The 17055-nt window shown below is 50.0% G+C and overlaps 1 long non-coding RNA gene across 1 annotated transcript in view; it reads left to right on the top strand.

Annotated features, from left to right (window-relative positions):
- LOC134155313 (uncharacterized) overlaps positions 1–17055 on the top strand; it is a 36959-nt gene that overhangs the window by 4014 nt on the left and 15890 nt on the right. The window contains exons 3-4 of the long non-coding RNA XR_009961488.1: positions 3892–4022; positions 5467–5591. This is a non-coding gene — a long non-coding RNA (uncharacterized LOC134155313). The remainder of the gene's footprint in view (positions 1–3891; positions 4023–5466; positions 5592–17055) is intronic.

Below are 17055 nucleotides of genomic sequence, written 5' to 3'. Positions count from 1 at the left end.
TCATGGCTACAGTGCTTATTTGAAAGCATGGATTTTTATATTCTGCACTTTTACCCTATTTTTCTGCTTTTCTAAATACAGAACCATCAGGAAACAAAATGCAGACGTTATTAATTACAGAGACCTTGATGCTCTGCCAGGTTTCAGATCCAGTGACTGTTTCTCTTGACAGATAATGAGCTCACATGTTAGAATGCCAAGCGAGCAGTAGCTGCTTCTTCCATTCCTGGAGGGCCCAGCAGAGAGCTCCATATTAATGCAGAATCACGCAGTATTAAAAAATACAGTTTTAATAAAGGTCACCTGGGCACACAGAGCAGTTCTAGAGAACTAAAAATAGCAAGAGGGTGAGAGTGAGGGTTTGGAGCTGTGATGGTGAAGGTGGGAAAGCTGTCCAGCAGCCCACCCAACTAGCTCAGCAGAGCAGATGTCCTGCTGGCAGGGTTATGGGCAAGCCAAGCTCCTTCTTGCCCCCAGGCATGGAAGCAGCAGTGCAACCACATTTCTACTCCCCTCTTTCATGTGGAACATTTAAAGACAATTAGAGTCAGACCCTGACAATGAGCCAGAGGCAGCCAGCAACCCATGGGTTTGCTGTTTGTGGGACATGCAGTGCCGAGACCCTCCAGTGCTCTTTGCAAGCAGGTTAGAGAGCTCTGCCCTGCTCTCATGTGCATGTGTAAAATGTTCCAAGGAGCTCATGGTGCATGAGGTGTCTGAAGAGCAACATGTTTCCCATGCTGCTGCAAGGCTGGGGAGGTAGGAGGATGAGGGCATGCTTCTCAGGAAGACAAAGCCTGTTGCAAACCCCAGCAGAGAAAGGGAGAAGCCCTATTCCTCTCACTGCCAGGAGGTGCAGTGTAATACTCTTTGTATGCTGAATTCCCCTTTGGATGCAGCTTTACTAGCATTCCCCAGCACCCTTGTTCAGAGGCTGCTGAATAGTTTTGAGCCAGCTGGCTGAGCCTGAGCAAGCCTGCTGCTGACAGAGACAGCACTTGTGAGCATTGGGAAATGCCAGTGCTGCTTTTATCTATTTCCTTGCTCCCCAGGAGGAAAGCTATGGGCAATGGTGTATGGCCTGTCCAGCCTGCTTCAGTCCACTGCTGTGGAGAGGCAGGAGAGCACCTGTAGGAAAGCTGCTCATGCACATGTCAGAAGAGTGAACCTGTTTCCCTGAAGCCACTTTCCAAAGACAGTCATCTACACTGAGTGATGCCAGGGGCATCTGGAGGTCTCACTGCAGAAGGGGACAGTCACCAGTGGCCTCTTGCCTGTTTCTTCTCTGGGTCCCCCCCACCAACATTGCTCCCCATCACCCTCAGGCCTGTGTGCCTCCCCCGAACTCCACCTGGCAGAGACTTACCTCGATGGGGCAGCTAGTCCAGCAGGAGCAGCCCACAGGACCCTGCATGGGAGATGAGAGCATCCCATGCAAATCCACCAGTGTCTGGCTTGCCCTTTAGTGTGCAGTGGGAGCAGCTGGAGAGCCTCTAGAGGTGCAGCCTCTCTCCTCGCCCCAGCCTTGCTGCCTGCATTGAGCAAGCAGCCTGGGAAATGCAGCAAGGCTGCCCTACCTGCCTGCCCTGCCTGCTCAAGTTATGCCTCCTGGTGCACCCACCTGGAGAGTTTTGCCTGATCCTGGCTTTTAGATGCTATTTCCACTTCTGCCAGGGAGAGCTCCAGTAGAGCTCACTGGGTGCTTCTTCTCCCAGGACTTCATGCTGTGACCTTCAATTTGTCCGCGGTGCACTGTGCTTAACCTCTGTTTTTCCTCCTCTTCAAGATGTATTTCTCACTATCTAGTTGGTCTTGACCACCATGCAAGTGGTTTCTCCCTCCCTCCTTCCAAGTCCACTGTGTGTTTCTGTCTCTGGTGTGGGAGCCTTCCCACAGGGATATTTCCTCCCCATTTCTCTTATTGCCTGTCTCACACACACTGCTTAGCTTTCACTTCCTCACGCTGAGTATTTCTGTGTCCTCCCTGGCATCGAAATCAAACCTTTCACTTTGTTTTGAGCTGCTCACTTTGTAGGCAGTCTCAGCACTGAGGACTCTCTGCCTACAGTTGTTTTATTTGGAATTAGCAGAAATTAAATCCCCCAAAGTCCTGGCAATGTTTCAACAAAAATGTTACAGAGCAGCCTTCAGACTTGTACTGCTGATCAGGGCTTTGCACGTGCAAATACGGGAATATGATCCTGTTGTCAGGAACTGGGGGAGCATGTGGGAAGGGGTGCTTACCCCTAGGCTGCACTTGGAGCATCTTGAAGATAATTCCCGGCACAGTACCACTAGCAAGGTGGTGACAATGACAAAGCCATTGCCATCCCACTGTCTGCTCCCCAGGTGCTTGTTTCCTCTGTTTTTCATCTTTTGAACTTCATGTATGCAGTAAATGACAGCATGTGTCTTGGAGACAGCTCTAGATCCAGTAACTCAATGGAATTAATGTTGTGGTGCCCACAGGAAACCAGAGACATATAAACCTATTTCCTTCTGGAGTCATAGCCAGCTGGGCCATGAGGTTGCTGCTGTGTGACTGTGTATGTGAGGAACTGTCGTGGTTTAAACCCAGTCAGGCAACTTGTTCACTCACTCCCAATGAGTGGTGCCGGGCTGACAACAATCAAGGCCCCCCCCCCCCCCCCCCCCCCGGGCTCTCCCCTTCCCCACTCCCAGAGGAACGGGGAGGAGGATCGAAAGAGTGCAACTCCCACGGGTTGAGACAAGAGCAGTCCAGCAACCAATGTACAACACAAATCACCACCGCTACTACCAACGACAATGATAAGGGAGAATAACAAGGGAAGAGAATACAATACCACCAGCCAAGAAACAAGTCCCACCCGGAAGCCACTGTCCTTCCAGGTAACTCCCAGTTACCCCCCACCCCGGGCATGACGTGCTGTGGTATGGAATACCTCCCTGGCTAGCCTGGGTCAGGCGCCCCATCTCTGCTTCCTCACGGCTTCCCCTCCTCCCTGGCAGAGCATGAGCCTCACAAAGTCCTTGATCAGGGTAAACATCACTTAGCAACAACCGAAAACATCGGTATCACCAACACTGTTCCCAGGCTGGAAGTCAAAACACAGCACTGCACCAGCTACCATGAAGGAGAAACATGACTGCTACTGCTGAACCCAGGACATTATCCACCCCTATAGTATTCTCTATATGTTAGCATCCCTGCACCCAGTAGTCTGCAATACTCCTCCCATCAGTTTTATTCCCATGGTCTTTCCCATGTAGCCTCTTTTTGCACTGAAGCAAACCATACCATACCAGCAAAAATCATTTGCCATGTCTTGGCAGCATCTCTGTGAAGGAGAGAGGTTTAGCTTGGGTTGGTGAATAGAGGTAGGATTTGAACTTGCAGGGAAGTTGTCACTGCATGCAAACAAGGGATGGTTTAAAGACCAGAGGGCAGGAGAAAGTCATGGAAAGAGATCTGCAGAGGTTGGAGGCAGGTTCAGCTCATTATGGTGAGAGGAGCATCATCAATGGGCTCATTCACAAGCTATGAAGAAAGCAGGGACCAGGGCTGGAGCTCCCTCTCTAATCCAGGTTGCTGAAAGTAGTGCTGGGCTTGTATGGTCCTATGGTGACCCTGGCATTGCTGGTTTCCCTCCAGCTGTGCTGGGGTGAAGGGAGAGGGGGGTGGCCTTCCCCATGCAGAGCACTTTCCCTGCCCAGGGCAGGCATGCTGCTGTGGCCAGCCTGAAAGAAAAATACATCCTGCAGAAGAATAAGGTAATTTTGATGAATAGCAGCCTCCCCTTCAGCCTCTTGAAATAGGGGATAAATGTTGTCAGGGAAAAATACAGTAAACTGTTGTCCCAGCTCAGGTCTGTGGGCAATGAGTTCTCCTGGACTGTTTTTTCACTGCAGCAGAGTTCCATGCTGAAGATGCAGCCAAGAAAAAGTCTTATGCCATATACTAAGAAAGTTTAGTCATATGACCTGGGTGAGAAAATGGTGATTTAAGAAGAAAAAGATGTCACAAAATCTACAGCACACAGGTAAGTGCATTTTTTTTTAATTATTTTTTCTTTGTGAAGTGCTCCCTTTATCCTTGCAGTCCCTGGACTGATCTGAGATCCCTCTAGTATTTTCCTTGGTTACCATCATTAGGTTAAGGGATAAATACTATGTTGCCTGCCCACAGAGAAGCAATGGTGCCAGCAACTGGGGAGATTGGGTTCTCGGGGCAGCTACTGAGCAGGCTGTGTGTCTGAGGCCACATGGGTGTAAAACACAGGAAATAATACTGCAGCAACAGCACATCAAATCTCAGTGCCATCCCTGACAGAAGGGGAAAGTAATTCTGCTCTCAGACAAGCCTGATTTAATTCATTCACATTGTCCCTCATGACCAGCTGCAAGGTGTGTGGCCAAGTGTCTTGTCCAGCAGAGAGTGTGTCTTGTGGTCTGTCCAGAATAGGGTAAGGGACACTGGCTCCCAGCTTCCCTCAAGTCTCCCAGGCCACAGTTAGGTTGGTGATCCTGTGCTGCTTTTGGCTATGCATTTCTGCACCCGTTAGGACCCGGCAGCAATGTGACCTCAGATACCTTAGTTAATCTCAGCATTCTGGAGTGTGAATGTTAACGATCTCTTGTGGTAACTCACTGCAGCCCTAAAGTGGAGGTGACAGATGCACTTGCTAGATTTGTGCTCACTGTTGATAACATGAGACATATTTATCCCCATGGAGGAAAGCATTTTCTCTTGTCTGGAGATGGAGAACTCTTTAAAATTAGATTTTCTTTTAAATTCAGAACCAGTTTAGTACTGACACTCCTGCTCTGTCCAAGGTTCTCTCATTTCCAACTTCTGGCATGGCACCCAACCTACAAAGCAAGAACCCTCAGTCCAGTGGCTGGGTCCCACATCTTGGATAACTTTTCTTTTTTGAGTGTATTGTTCAGCACTTGATTGTCTTAGATCCTACCAGTGAATTTCAAAGCAGAGACATCAAGTTTCTAGGCCTGCTGGGCTTGGCTGGTCCTCAGGCACACTGTATTTTGGCAGGTGCCACTTTAGTGGATCCAACTGCTGTTCTAATATAAAGGAGGAATCAATAACAAGGATCTCATCCGTTCACACTTGAGCTCTCCTCAGCCCTTGCTGCTTTCTGAGTAAAGATTAGTGATTCCTCACATGCAACCACTTTCCACCTCCTACAACAGCAATTACACAAATCTCCTTCCCCCTCTTGCATCAATGTTGGTAGCTGTTCACCCCCAACACTCTCCACCAGTTAATGCAAGAAACTGGTGTATGCTGTTTCCTACAGAAGCACTGCTGTGTTTGTAAGTTCCTGTAAGAAGTCATCTAGACCCCTACAGAGGTCTCGTGGTGTGATGCTTCTTATTAAATTTCAGCCAGGCTTTGGGGACAGTCCCCAGCATCATGTAAGTAACTGGGAAGGAAAATCCACATTTCTCCTGTTTTTTTGCCTGCAGTGACTCCAGCACTGTGTTACTATGCCATCTGCTGTGACCTTGTCCCTCTCGAAGATCAGAGCAACCATCAACCCTAGTCTGTGTTGGTGACCTATAAACCCAGGCCTGCTTTTGGCAAACCTCAGGTGGATAATCTCAATTATAAACTGCATGGCCCCTTTGAAAAGATCATTTAAAAGCCTTTAATAAGTATAGCTGGAAGCCCAATTCCTTCTCTAAAGGTTAAACTAAAGTGCAGATAATTACTACTCTTCTCCCTTTGGTGTCATCTTCTGCTTTAGGCTGTAGAAACAATATGTAGGTGCTTCAAAGTTTAAAATAAGCAAATGTGTCTCTGTGTGGCTGTGAGTTAAAGAAAAATCTTTGTGTTTCCAGATGAAGAACCCAAGGCAGAAGAGGTGGTGTGTGTTCCTGCTCCTCAGGTGAGTCATCCGTAGAGCTGAGGGCAGCACTCCGTGACAGGAGCTTGCTAAACAGGAGCTGAATGGTGAGGCTGGCACTTGCAAAGCTTGGCTGTCAGTAAGGGACATGGCGCTAGTTTGGGACACTTCTCTGCCATCCCTGTGCTGCTGTGCAGTTGCATGTTCATTGGCTGCAAACCAGTGTACCAGCCACGTACAAAGCCCCTGAGTAGGGTAGACCTGGAGATGCTGAAGTGCAGCTGCCTTGTGCTCCTCACTGCTGGGCTGGAGCTGTGAGCTCTGTGCTGCCCACAGGGTTTGGTGCCAGTGGGGCATCTGCAAAAGGCAGCTCTCTCTGGGGATGGTGGCATGGGTGCTGCCCCAGTACCTGTGGATCTCGGTGCTGGAGGGTCCCCGCAGGGACAGTCGCCTGCTGGTGGAGATGGAGGAGGGCCAGGCCTGGGTGGCAGAGGCAGACTGGCATGTCCTGCTGAGCAGCAGGCAGCAGATGGCAATGTCGCCTTGCAAGAGCCGCAGGCAGAGAAGCAGGCAGGCAGGGATGCAGGTAGATGCCGGCTGTGCTGACGGCTTGGAGACAGTGAATAAACTGACCCCTCTGGAGTGTGTCCAGCTTCTTTAGCAGAAGCTGGAGAGTTTCAAACAGCACTGGGTACCTGGTAGAGGTGCTCCTTGGCTCCAGGCTAGCTCAGCTGGCTGCTTTCTGTGACCACCCAGGTGGAAAAGGTGATTAAGGGAGCAGGCAGGGGCACCCTTTCTGCCTGCTGCCCTCCTATCCTGCCCGGCAGAGACCAAGTGGTCACAGTTGGAGTAGCCACAAAATGTGAAAGAGCCCAGGCTGGCTCTTGCCAGGGGGTATACTTTTTGACACCTGGAGAAACTGAGGCAGGGAGTGTGCCTGTGAACAGGTACTGGGGACACTGAAACTGGTCAGCAGTGGGGTGAAGCTGCTCCCACAGCTGAGCCTTGGTAAAACCTTGGCATGGCTGGGACATGAGCTTCAACAGTGTTGTGCCTCCTCTCCCCAACTCTTCTGGTGCCAGTGGGTATCTTCTGGGTGCAGCAGAGTGGGAGGCCTGGATGGCTGTATCTCCTCCCTGAACTCAAGGATTGGTCCTGTGCCCCACAGAGCCCTGACAGGTTGGAAAGTTGGGCTGTTCCCTGTAGCTGTCACTGACTGGCCTGGCCATGTCATGGGGCCATCCCAGGGCTGTACCCTGGGGACTTTGTACAGCTGTGTACTCTCTGTCTGATGGGAGGAGAGCCAGTGCTGAAAGTGTTTTCTTCTCCTTTTCTCTGAGCGGCTCCTTCTCATCCTTTATCAGGCAGGGCTGCAGAGCTCAGGGAAATGGGAGAGTTTGCCTGCTCAGGGCAGGCTCCTGAGGAGTGGCTGTGGGTTTTGCTGCCTTCCCAAGGCTAACAACATGCTGGTGGTACAAAACATCAGTGGTACAGAACATGGGGCTGGCATTAGGGTTGGGAGCTCAACCCTAATCAGGTGGGAGCTCCTGGTTGTTGCTGCTGGAAGTAACATCAGTGGCCAATGTACCTCATTGCAGGCCTATGAAGGAGAGGCCAGAAGGTACTAGGAAAAAGTCTGAGTTGTCAAAAGGTGTGCTGTGGGTCCCCTAGGCCTCTTCATTGCCTGGCTCCAGCACATATCATCTAGGCTTGAACCAAGCTATTCCCCAGGGAGCAAGGCACTGAAGTGCACTTACGGGGTCCATCTTCCTCTCCCTAAGTAGGAATGGGGCCATGCTGGTGCTAAAAAACCAACTAATTTCTTCCAGCTGAGCACTCCTGATTCAGCATTTCTCCTGCCAGCACTTTACAGTGGCTGTGAGATAACAAGAAGATACTGTGCTCAGAGGGGTGGTGGTTGTCCCAGCGGTATCTCCTGATTAGGTGCTGTGCAGAGGTACCAGCCATGCGCTTTCAGCATGCCAGGGCCAGAGGTGGAGTTTGGCAAAAGGGTATGTGGGTCATGGAAGCAGGGGTAGCTCCTTGTGGTGCCTCTGCCACTGACGTTCAGCTGTATCCCTGGTTCCCTCCTAAAGGATGTGAGCACCTTGCAAAAGGATGGTTTTGCAATGCCCCTTACAGAAATCAAGGCTTTATGCCAGAAGGCATCAGGCATGTGTAGCCTGACCATAATTTCTTCCTCTTAGGAGAATTTGTGTGGCTGTGTGTTCTCTTTTTGCTTTACCTAAAGCATGCCACTGTTGTCATCCGTTAGAGGCCAGGCTTTGTTGCAGTAGTGGCTGTGTTTTGGGGAAGGAGGAGTGTTCTGGTCTGATACATCCATGAAACACTTCCAGCAGTGCTCATGAGAGAGAGATCACACTAAATGAGAGGTCTTGAGAGAGGCACTGAGGTTTTCAGGCTGGCTCTGTGTTGATGCTGTGTGTGGTTTCATGTGCTCCTCCCCTCTGAAATTATGCTTTGGTTTGCAGGAGAGACTTGACTTTTCTCATTAGCCCTTAGCTGTGACATTTTTCTCAGCTGAAAGAATAAGGAGACTGAGGCATAGTATGAAGGTGCAGAGGTCTTTTCTGTCCAAGAAGATCGTATGTCATATGTGGGACTGATGGCAGAGAGGGGGCATGGATACCCAGAGAAGGGGACTGGCAGCATTAGAAAAGCCATGGCTAGAAATTAGAAGGAAGTAAGCCCTGCCTTGGAATCAAGTGCAGTACTAAGGCAAATTTTTCTCCACTTGCTTTGTGTCCTGATCACCTAGTAGTCCTGGAAAAAAATAATGGAGAGGGAAAAGCAATTAAAACTTGAATGCATTGCATGTTGGTGGTGAGATAAGCAGAGATAAGGAATATGCAGTCTTTGCAGTCAGGGCAAGGAGCTGATTCCAGTCCGAGACTAGGAGATGACTATCTAGCTGGACATTGCTTGTGCCACGTAAACCTGCTGGGGGTCAGATTGCTGCCAACGTTATAAACGTCTATTATTCTCCATGTGCTAATAGGCTTCTATCTCTTAAAGTGAATTTTATTAACTAGGAGTAGACTTTGCTGCCTGTATTGTGGCCTATAAATCTCACTTGAGGTTCTTCACCTTCAAATGAATCAGAAAGGGTTTGACAGGGTGGAGGAAAATTAAAACAAAGTGGTTTCTTCTAGTGCAAGCTACTGTGAGCCATGAGTGTCCTGCCAGCCCCATGCCTGGGCACTGCTTCAGGAGCAACTCCAGGTTTGCTCCAGTGTGATGGTGAGGACCCAGAGTGATCTGGGGGCTGTGTCAAACTCTTGTCTTCTGCGCTGAAGCAACCCAGGTCCATCATACCTGGAGGGCCTCTGTAGGGCTCTACCAACTCCAGCCAAACAAGTCCCCCATGCTGACTTTTTGTCCCTTAATGCTCTGCTGGTCTTGCAAGGCTGTCCCCTTCCCCATTGCATAGGAAAGGAAAGAACTGCTCAGGCCTAGAGGGACTGCAGAGGATAGTGAAGATGTCTCAGTTTCTTTGGGTAGCTATAATCTGCAGGTGTGGAGTTGGCTGATGGGACGACCTGGGCCTCTTCTACTAGCTTGGCTTTTCAAACAGCTGCTCCCAGAGCTGTCATTAATGGCAATTTATCACCAGAGAGAAATGTACTGTCCCTGCCTTGCCAGCAAAATGCTAGCAGGGAGGCTGGAGGCTTGGCTGCTCATTCAGAAGTCTGCAAAGATGTCGAGCCCTGCCTGCTGCTCCCTCCTGCATCTCCCTCGGTGGCCAGATCAGCAGAGGGCACTGCGTGTCCATGCTTGATCCACCTGGGAAGGGAGGGAAGGTCCTCTCCAGCTCCAGGGACGGAGGATGTACGGACCTGCAGCATTTGCTCTCTGACTACCTGGCCTACAAAGAGCCCTGGGCGGCAGGGCCACTTCACTCATGGAAAGATTGGGTTTGATGAAGTAAATCATTAAGCACTCGGTGAAACGACAGGCAAATTTAGATCAAACAGCAGGAAACTTGCTCTCCAGCAGCACAGAAGAGCTGTGCTGTGCAAAGCTCTGGTCTGGCAGGAGGTCATCCAAGACAAACAGGCAGCTGCCTTCTGGGGTGGACTGGCCAACTGGCAGGATGGGTGAGAGCTAGGGATCTGGGCAGGTGAAGCTGTAAAAGCAGTTTGGCTTTGTGCTCCGCTGAGTTCACCACAGGCGGTCAGGGAGGAGTTCCCACCCTGCCCACAGTCTGAAGGACACTAACCGCAGCCCATGCAGGGAGCAGAAGGAGCCTTTCCCACCATAGCCTGAGGCAGTCTGGTGGATTTTTTTTCCTTCAGCAGAATAGGATATTTATCAGCCTGAGTGTCATCAGCATGGTCCCAGCCAGGTTTGGTGCAGATCATGTCCTCCTTGGTGAGGTGGCCTGGGGCCCAGTGTTTGGAGACAGGCTTTGGGCTCTTTCATTAAGAATACTTGTGTACAGACATAGAGATAAATGCTCCAAAGGTGATGTTCCTATGATGCCCATGTAAGTGCCTTCTTGCTGGAGTGAACAGGGAGACAGATGCTGCCTTCTGCATTGCTATAGCACTGCAGGTTTTGATGCAGCAGTGACTTCTCAGTGGACGTCTCTGGCTGAAGAGTCAGCAGTAAAGGTTGAAGGCTCATAGACTTTCTCAGATGACATGTCCTGCTGTCTTTTGTGGGGCAGGAAGACAGAGTGATTGAATTGTGGTGTGTTTCCTCTCCAGTTTCTTCACTGTTTGAAATCTGTGTTGTGAGAGAGCTCTTGCCCTTGGAGAGTGATTTGGCAGCGCTTGGATGACCACTCCATAAACCCCACCTGTCTGACTGTTTTCTGCAAAGCAGAAGTTACAGCTGGAACAGTGGTGAACCTCAATAGGAGAGAAGGTTTGTGCCTCTCCAGGCAGTACCTGTGGTTTGAGCAAGCCAAAGGCTTCACTCAAGTGTAAGCCGATATATTTCTAGCAAGTAGAGGTGATGGCGTCCTGAGAACCTGCCTGGGAGTTCCTTTGTTCACCGAAATCTTTATCAAGAGAGTGAAGGTGATTTTCCAGACTTGTTGATGTCCTCAGGAAACAGCTTGCATGGAGGCTTTCCAGGATGCTGCAATCTCAGCTATTGCCCTTTGACAGCAGCAAAGATAAAGATACATGAACCTTCTCCTCAAGGAAGCTCCTTCCTCCTCTTGCACCACTTCCTTGAGATTAGCATGCAGTCTGCTGTTTTATGGCCTGAGGCTCTATCAGAAGAAGCAACTGGGATTTCACATACAGCCCTAATCATCTGTGAAAGTACTCTGACTTGTTTCTCCTCAACCACTTGGAGCAAGGGCTTGTGTGAAGGTGTCTGAGCTCCACACAAGTGAGAGAAAGCAGGGGGGTGGAGCTGGCTGATCTGCTCTGACTGCAAGCAAGAGGGATGGATCTCGTCTAGGCAACCTAAACAAGTAGCTGTTGCTTAAAGGAAGAGAGATGATTTAAAACCATGTTCCCTGGCATGATAATGCCTGAAACAACAGTGTGTTTATGTAAGACTAAAAAAGAGCCAGGAAAGTCTGCCAGCCTAGCCATGAATGTCCTGGTGAGCCTCCCAGAGCCCGCAGCCATGGTCTCAGCTTGCTCCATTTGGCAAGATTGGACACAAAAGGCAGAGAGTTCTGTAAGTGGGGCCAGCTGGGGAGTTTGAGGTTGCACAGACCTGACATGAGAAGGGCCTATGGCAGTGCTAATCAGCAAAAAGGGAATGGGAGGTGAACTTCCTCCTAGTTTTCCTAACTGAACCTAGGAGGTTCCTAATCTGAACTTTCCTGGTGCTATTTGAGGCCATTTCCTCTCGTTCTATCACTTGTTACTTGGGAGGAGAGTCTAACTCTTCTCTGTAACAAGGTGTAACCCACCTTGTTACAACCTCCTTTCAGGTAGTTGTAGAGAGCAGTAAGTTCTTTCCTGACAATCCCTTTTTACAGACTAAACAACCCCACTTCTCTCAGCTGTTCCTCATCAGACTTGTGCTCTAAGCCCTTCACCAGCTTCATTGCCCTTCTCCGGACATGCTCCAGCACTTCAGTATCTCTCTTGTATGGAGGGGCCCAGAACTGAACGTAGGATTCAAGCTGTGGCCTCACCGGTGCCCAGTACAGGGTGATGATCACTGCCCTGGCCCTGCTGGCCACACTATTGCTGATACAGGCCAGGATGCTGTTGGCCTTCTTGGCTGCCTTGGCACAAGCTGCTCATGTGCATCCGGCTGTTGACCAGCATCCCCTGGTCCTTTTCCTCCCAGCACCTTTCCAGCCACTCTTCCCCAAGCCTATAGCATTGCATGGGGTTGTTGTGGCCCAAAGTGCAGTATCCAGTCCCAAGCCTTGTTGAACTTCATACAGTTAGCCTCAGCCTATAGATCTAGCCTGTCCAGATCCCTCTATAGAGCCTTCCTTACCCTTATGCTAACCGATGCTCCCATCCAATTCAGTGTCGCCTGCAGACTTACTGAGGGTGCACTTGATCACCTCATCCAGATCATTGATGAAGATACCAAACAGAACTGGAACCAGTACTGAGCCCTGGAGAGTACCACTTCAGACTGGTCACCAACTGGGTTTAAATTCATTCACCACCACTCTTTGAGCTTGGCCATCCACAGCTCATTCCCCACAGTTCCTCCTGTGAGAGGGAGCTGGGCTCGCTAGCTTGCTGTCAGGATGCAGTTTCAGAGGCTTTCCTCAGATGAAGTGTTAGGAAAACCCTGGGCTGTTGGGCTTATGAGTCCTCAGGCTGATGAATGCAGATGAAACCTCTGCTCACTGCAGGCAATCCACTGGTAAAAGCGCTTCCAGAGACCAGTCGTGCTTTGTCTTGGAAACAGGTTGAGTTTGGGCTGTTTTGTGTCCGATGGTCCTCTTAGGAGACTGCCTTGGGGACCTTCCCTCTCAATGTTCAGGATCTTCTATGGATTGCCAGCACAAATGTATTTGTGGCCAGCTTCTTCTTCATCTGTTCTTGAGCCAGAGGACAGTGCTGGCACAAACAGCTCTTCTCCCTGCCTGTACTCTGATTCAAAATAGTCTTTCTTTGGCCTTGGGCTTCAGAGGGATGCGTTTCAAAACCAGAAATAAATGGGCTTGAAATATTTCCAATAATTTGTAGGATCTTGACCCTCTGATAGCAAGATTAGAAGAAAAATTAAAAAAAAACAGCATTCAGACTGGAGACGCTATTGCTGAATAGACAGCATTGTAAAGCTAGTACCTCTTGCTTACAACTGAACTCATGAATTTTTAGACATTAATGTACAAGGGATTGAGTAAACAGCCATTGTGCCTCTAAGGAATGCGTCCCAGGCTGTCCTGAGCTGGAATACTTTGTACTTTCCTGATTGCCTTCCAAGAATTTCAAATGACTTTGTAACAGAAAAACAAGCCTGCTTCACGAGATGTTTGCAAGGTTCTTGGGACAGCCTTAATTCCTCCACACTGTGATGTGGCTGGTTTTGGGGCAGAGCTCTGCAATTTAGGAACTGTGGGATGCTGAGTGTATGCATGTTCATAAAGAGGTGGGAATTAACATGTGAAGAATAAACTGATCAGGAAAGTCAGCCTGGATGCATTAAAACCCTGCTGCAGTGCACAGGTCTGCAAGCAGTGTGTAGCCTTGTCACTCCCCATTCCTAGTCTGATGGCTGTCTAAGTGCCATTTGGCTAGTTTTGACCTGAGATCAACAGCCAGAAATGAAGACAACTTTCCACTGGGGCTGGGGACTTGCAGGTAGAACATGCAATGAAGGCAGCTTTGAGGTGTTGTTCTCAGCCAGTCTGGGCAGTCCTGCTTTGGGCATCATGGCCAGAACTTTGGTAAAAGAGGCAGGAGGGTCCCTTGCTACCTGGGTTGTTCTTGGGTTTGGTTTCTAAGCCATCAGCCTGGAGGTATGGAAAGAGTCATGAATTTGGGTTACCAAACCATCTGCTGGCTGCATTTTATAAAGCAATTAAAGCAAAATTGTTTCCAGCCCTTCTGTTTGCAAGATGTACTCTAAAGAGAGATAGCCAAGCCAGGATTTGCCTGATCCTGACATAGGTCCAAGTATGAATTAATTTGATCTAAACCCTCTGCTGTGCATGCTAGAAAGTGAGGAGTTCCCTTCTGAGGGGTCAGGGAGCATGGAGGTAAGTAGGGCTGCCATGCTGTTAGGTTTGAAAGATGATGAAGCCCAGGAAAATGGCATTTTGACACTTCTTATTACTGCTTTTAATCAGAAATTATTCAACAGAGTAAAAAAATAGTAGAAAGTAAGAACACTTTTGCATGGTAGAGGATAGTAGTGTGTTGCTGAAGACTGACGGATCGCAGGTCTAGGTGTGTTGGATGGAGCTGCTAAAGCAATGGTCTGGGGAGCTCTTCCTACAGCACCCCACAGAGCTGGGTGGCTGGTGTGACTGCATGGGTAGCTGGGGGCATGAGCACTGGCTCCTTGTGACCTGTCAAAGCATGAAACTTCGATTTCTTCCTTCTTCCTCAGTGAAAGGCAGGCCAAGAGAGCAAAAAAAGGGATAGGGATGAAAAGAGAAGATAGGGTGAGATTGTTCTTCCTAGTCCTCCTCTGGCAGCTGTCACCTTTCAAAACTGGAGAATAATCTTTTGTTGGAAGGGAAGGTGAGGCCATGACTGCTGGTGAGGGGCATATGCATAGAGGATTCAGTATTCTTTCCTGTGTGTTTTTACATCTGTAGGGTTTTCATTCCTGTTCTGTAGAGATATCATGCCCAGGAGAGATGGGAAAATGAGTCCTTGTAAGCCTGCAGGGCATGTGTTTGGGGATGCCCTTATGTCTAGGGACTGCTTGACAGCTAAAGATGATAGGCTCAAGATGCCCTTATGAAAGCAGGGACAGGTTGCCTTGGTGCTCCAGTATGTGATTGCTGGAGAGGACACACATCCACACCACTGGTGCCAAACCTCATGTGACTGCCTCTGTGATGCCCTGGGTGTGAAATGGAGAGAAATGACGTCTGATGTTACTGAGGTAGATTTGAGTTAAAGCATCTCCTTTCTTGAGCAGGAGAAGAGAACATGCCCCAGTGCTGAGTGTTGAAGAGGATGGGATGGGATGAGATGATGAAATGAGATGATGAGATGGTGGTGGCTATGGCGTTGGTTTTGCAGGATGCCATGGGGATAGCCCTGCCATGCCAACAACCAGCAGAACGTAGCATAGTTGTGTATCAAGGGGCTGTCCAGGTCTCACGCCTTACTTCCAGGGGGGAGAAAAGAAAACAACAGGCTGGCAAGGAGGCAGGGGAGGGGTCTTCCCCAATAAGCAAAGGGGGTAGCACAGCTGCAGGGTTCTGGACTGGCTCTGCTGTGGCAGCTACTTGGTTTACCAGAAGAAAGCCCTGAGCACAGCACCGGGCCGAGCCGGCAGCTTATGTAAGAGCTGGCAGAGGGGCCGGTGGTGCGGAAACCCAACGGGGTGCAATCGCCTTTGATTTTCTCCTGTTTGCTCAGCAGCTTTCATGCGGCAGGGGAGCGAGGAGAGGGCACGAGATTCCTGCACACTGAACTCCTCTGTTTCTCTCTGCAGGATAAACAGGACATAAAACAAAGCCCTGAGCCAGCCCTCGCCTCCAAGGCAGCATGCTGCCAAACTCCCCACAGGGCAGCCTGTCCCACCATGTGCTCCCTGGGGAGCAGCCACCCCATCCAGGGTGACATGGCCTGGGATGCAGGGAGGTTATGGCAGCCCACCCATGGAGGTCTGAGGGCACTGCAGCCATTTTTGCAGCAGGGTGATGGCTGCCCCATGCATTGGTGAGGAGTGGGAAGGAAAAAGGTGGCAAAGGTCCCTGGCAGGGCTCAGACATCAAGTCCAATGCCCCTGGAGAACTGAGGATGAGTGCTCCAGAAGTGACACCAAGCTGGGCACTGTGTGGACATCAGCTGGACTAGATGTCCCCTGCAAGGGTTTTGCTGCGACCCAACTGCCCCACAAGGCACAGTCCCAGGCGGTGGGACCAAGCCCCTTCTGATGCACCATGGGATGTGGTGGAGTGAGTCCTCTCTCCAATAGGCTCTGTGTGTGGGTTTCAATGCTCCCTTAAAGCTGGGCTGCTTTATTTATAACTTCCCCTAAGGAGTAATTTCTTGGCTCTCTTACCCTCATGTCAGCGACAGGGGGTGATGGGGCTGACCTCAGCCCTTTCCCAACACAGTATTAGCTAAGCTGGGTCCCCAGAGATGTGCCAGCCCAAGCCCATGCCAGCTCCCTTGAATTTCCACATGGCCATGACTTCACCACTGTCAGCCTGCTGCAGGGCAAGGTGAGAAGACAGGGAGCAGATGCTTGCTGCTGAGGTTAGAAACACTTCTAAGAGTTTCAAGTGGGGTTTGCTCTGGAGCAAAGTGTTCTTGAAGTCACTTGCTTGGGGAAAAGCATTCGCAAAAGCGAGGCTGCAGCAAAACTCCTAGGAAATGAAATCACTGCTAAAGCAACACAAAGGGAGAATGCTTTGGTGCTGCACCTCTATTCTGGTTGTCTGTCCTGCCAGCAAAGCCCCTTCTCCTCCAAGCTACTGCTGGTGAGTTCATAGAATCATAGGACAGTTTGGGTTGGAAGGGACCTTCAAAGGTCATCTAGTTTCAACCCCCCTGCCACAGGCAGAGACCCCTTCAAGTAGAACAGGTTGCCCAGAATCACATCCAGCCTGGCCTTGATGTCTCCAGGGATGGCACATTCATTACCTCTCTGGGCAACCTGTGCCAGTATTTTACCACCTTCAAAATAAACTATTGTTTCCTCACGTCCAGCCTGAATCTCCCCCTCCTAGTTTTAAACCATTATCCCTCCTCCTATCACAACAGACCGTGCTAGAAATTCAATCCCATCTTATATGGACCCCTTTCAAGAACTGAAAGGTCACAATAAGGTCTCCTGCCCCAGCTATGCCACACTCCATGTGCCGTGTGCAATGGTGTTTCCAACTTCTGCTCCCAAAAGGAAGAGCTTTGGCAGGGAAAAAGCTGCCTGGGCAGAGAACTGTTTTCCTGGCTGGGATCTGGGTGCTCTGAGCTGCACACATTGGAAATGCAGAGGTAGGAAAGGCAGGTGCTGCCTGCTGCCGCGCTGAGCCAGAAAAGCCGGGCTGGGCAGGTTCCTTTTCTTGTGCCCAGATGGGAAGACCAAGCTGGTGGCTGGAGCTGTATGAGGGCTGGGG

The sequence above is a fragment of the Pezoporus occidentalis genome, unplaced genomic scaffold (genome assembly GCF_034315485.1).
Source record: "Pezoporus occidentalis ecotype Australia unplaced genomic scaffold, CSIRO_AGI_Poc_V1 ctg76, whole genome shotgun sequence".
NCBI lineage: Eukaryota > Metazoa > Chordata > Aves > Psittaciformes > Psittacidae > Pezoporus > Pezoporus occidentalis.
Note: the sequence above shows the minus strand (reverse complement) of the source record. Positions and strands in the feature narration are given on the sequence as shown.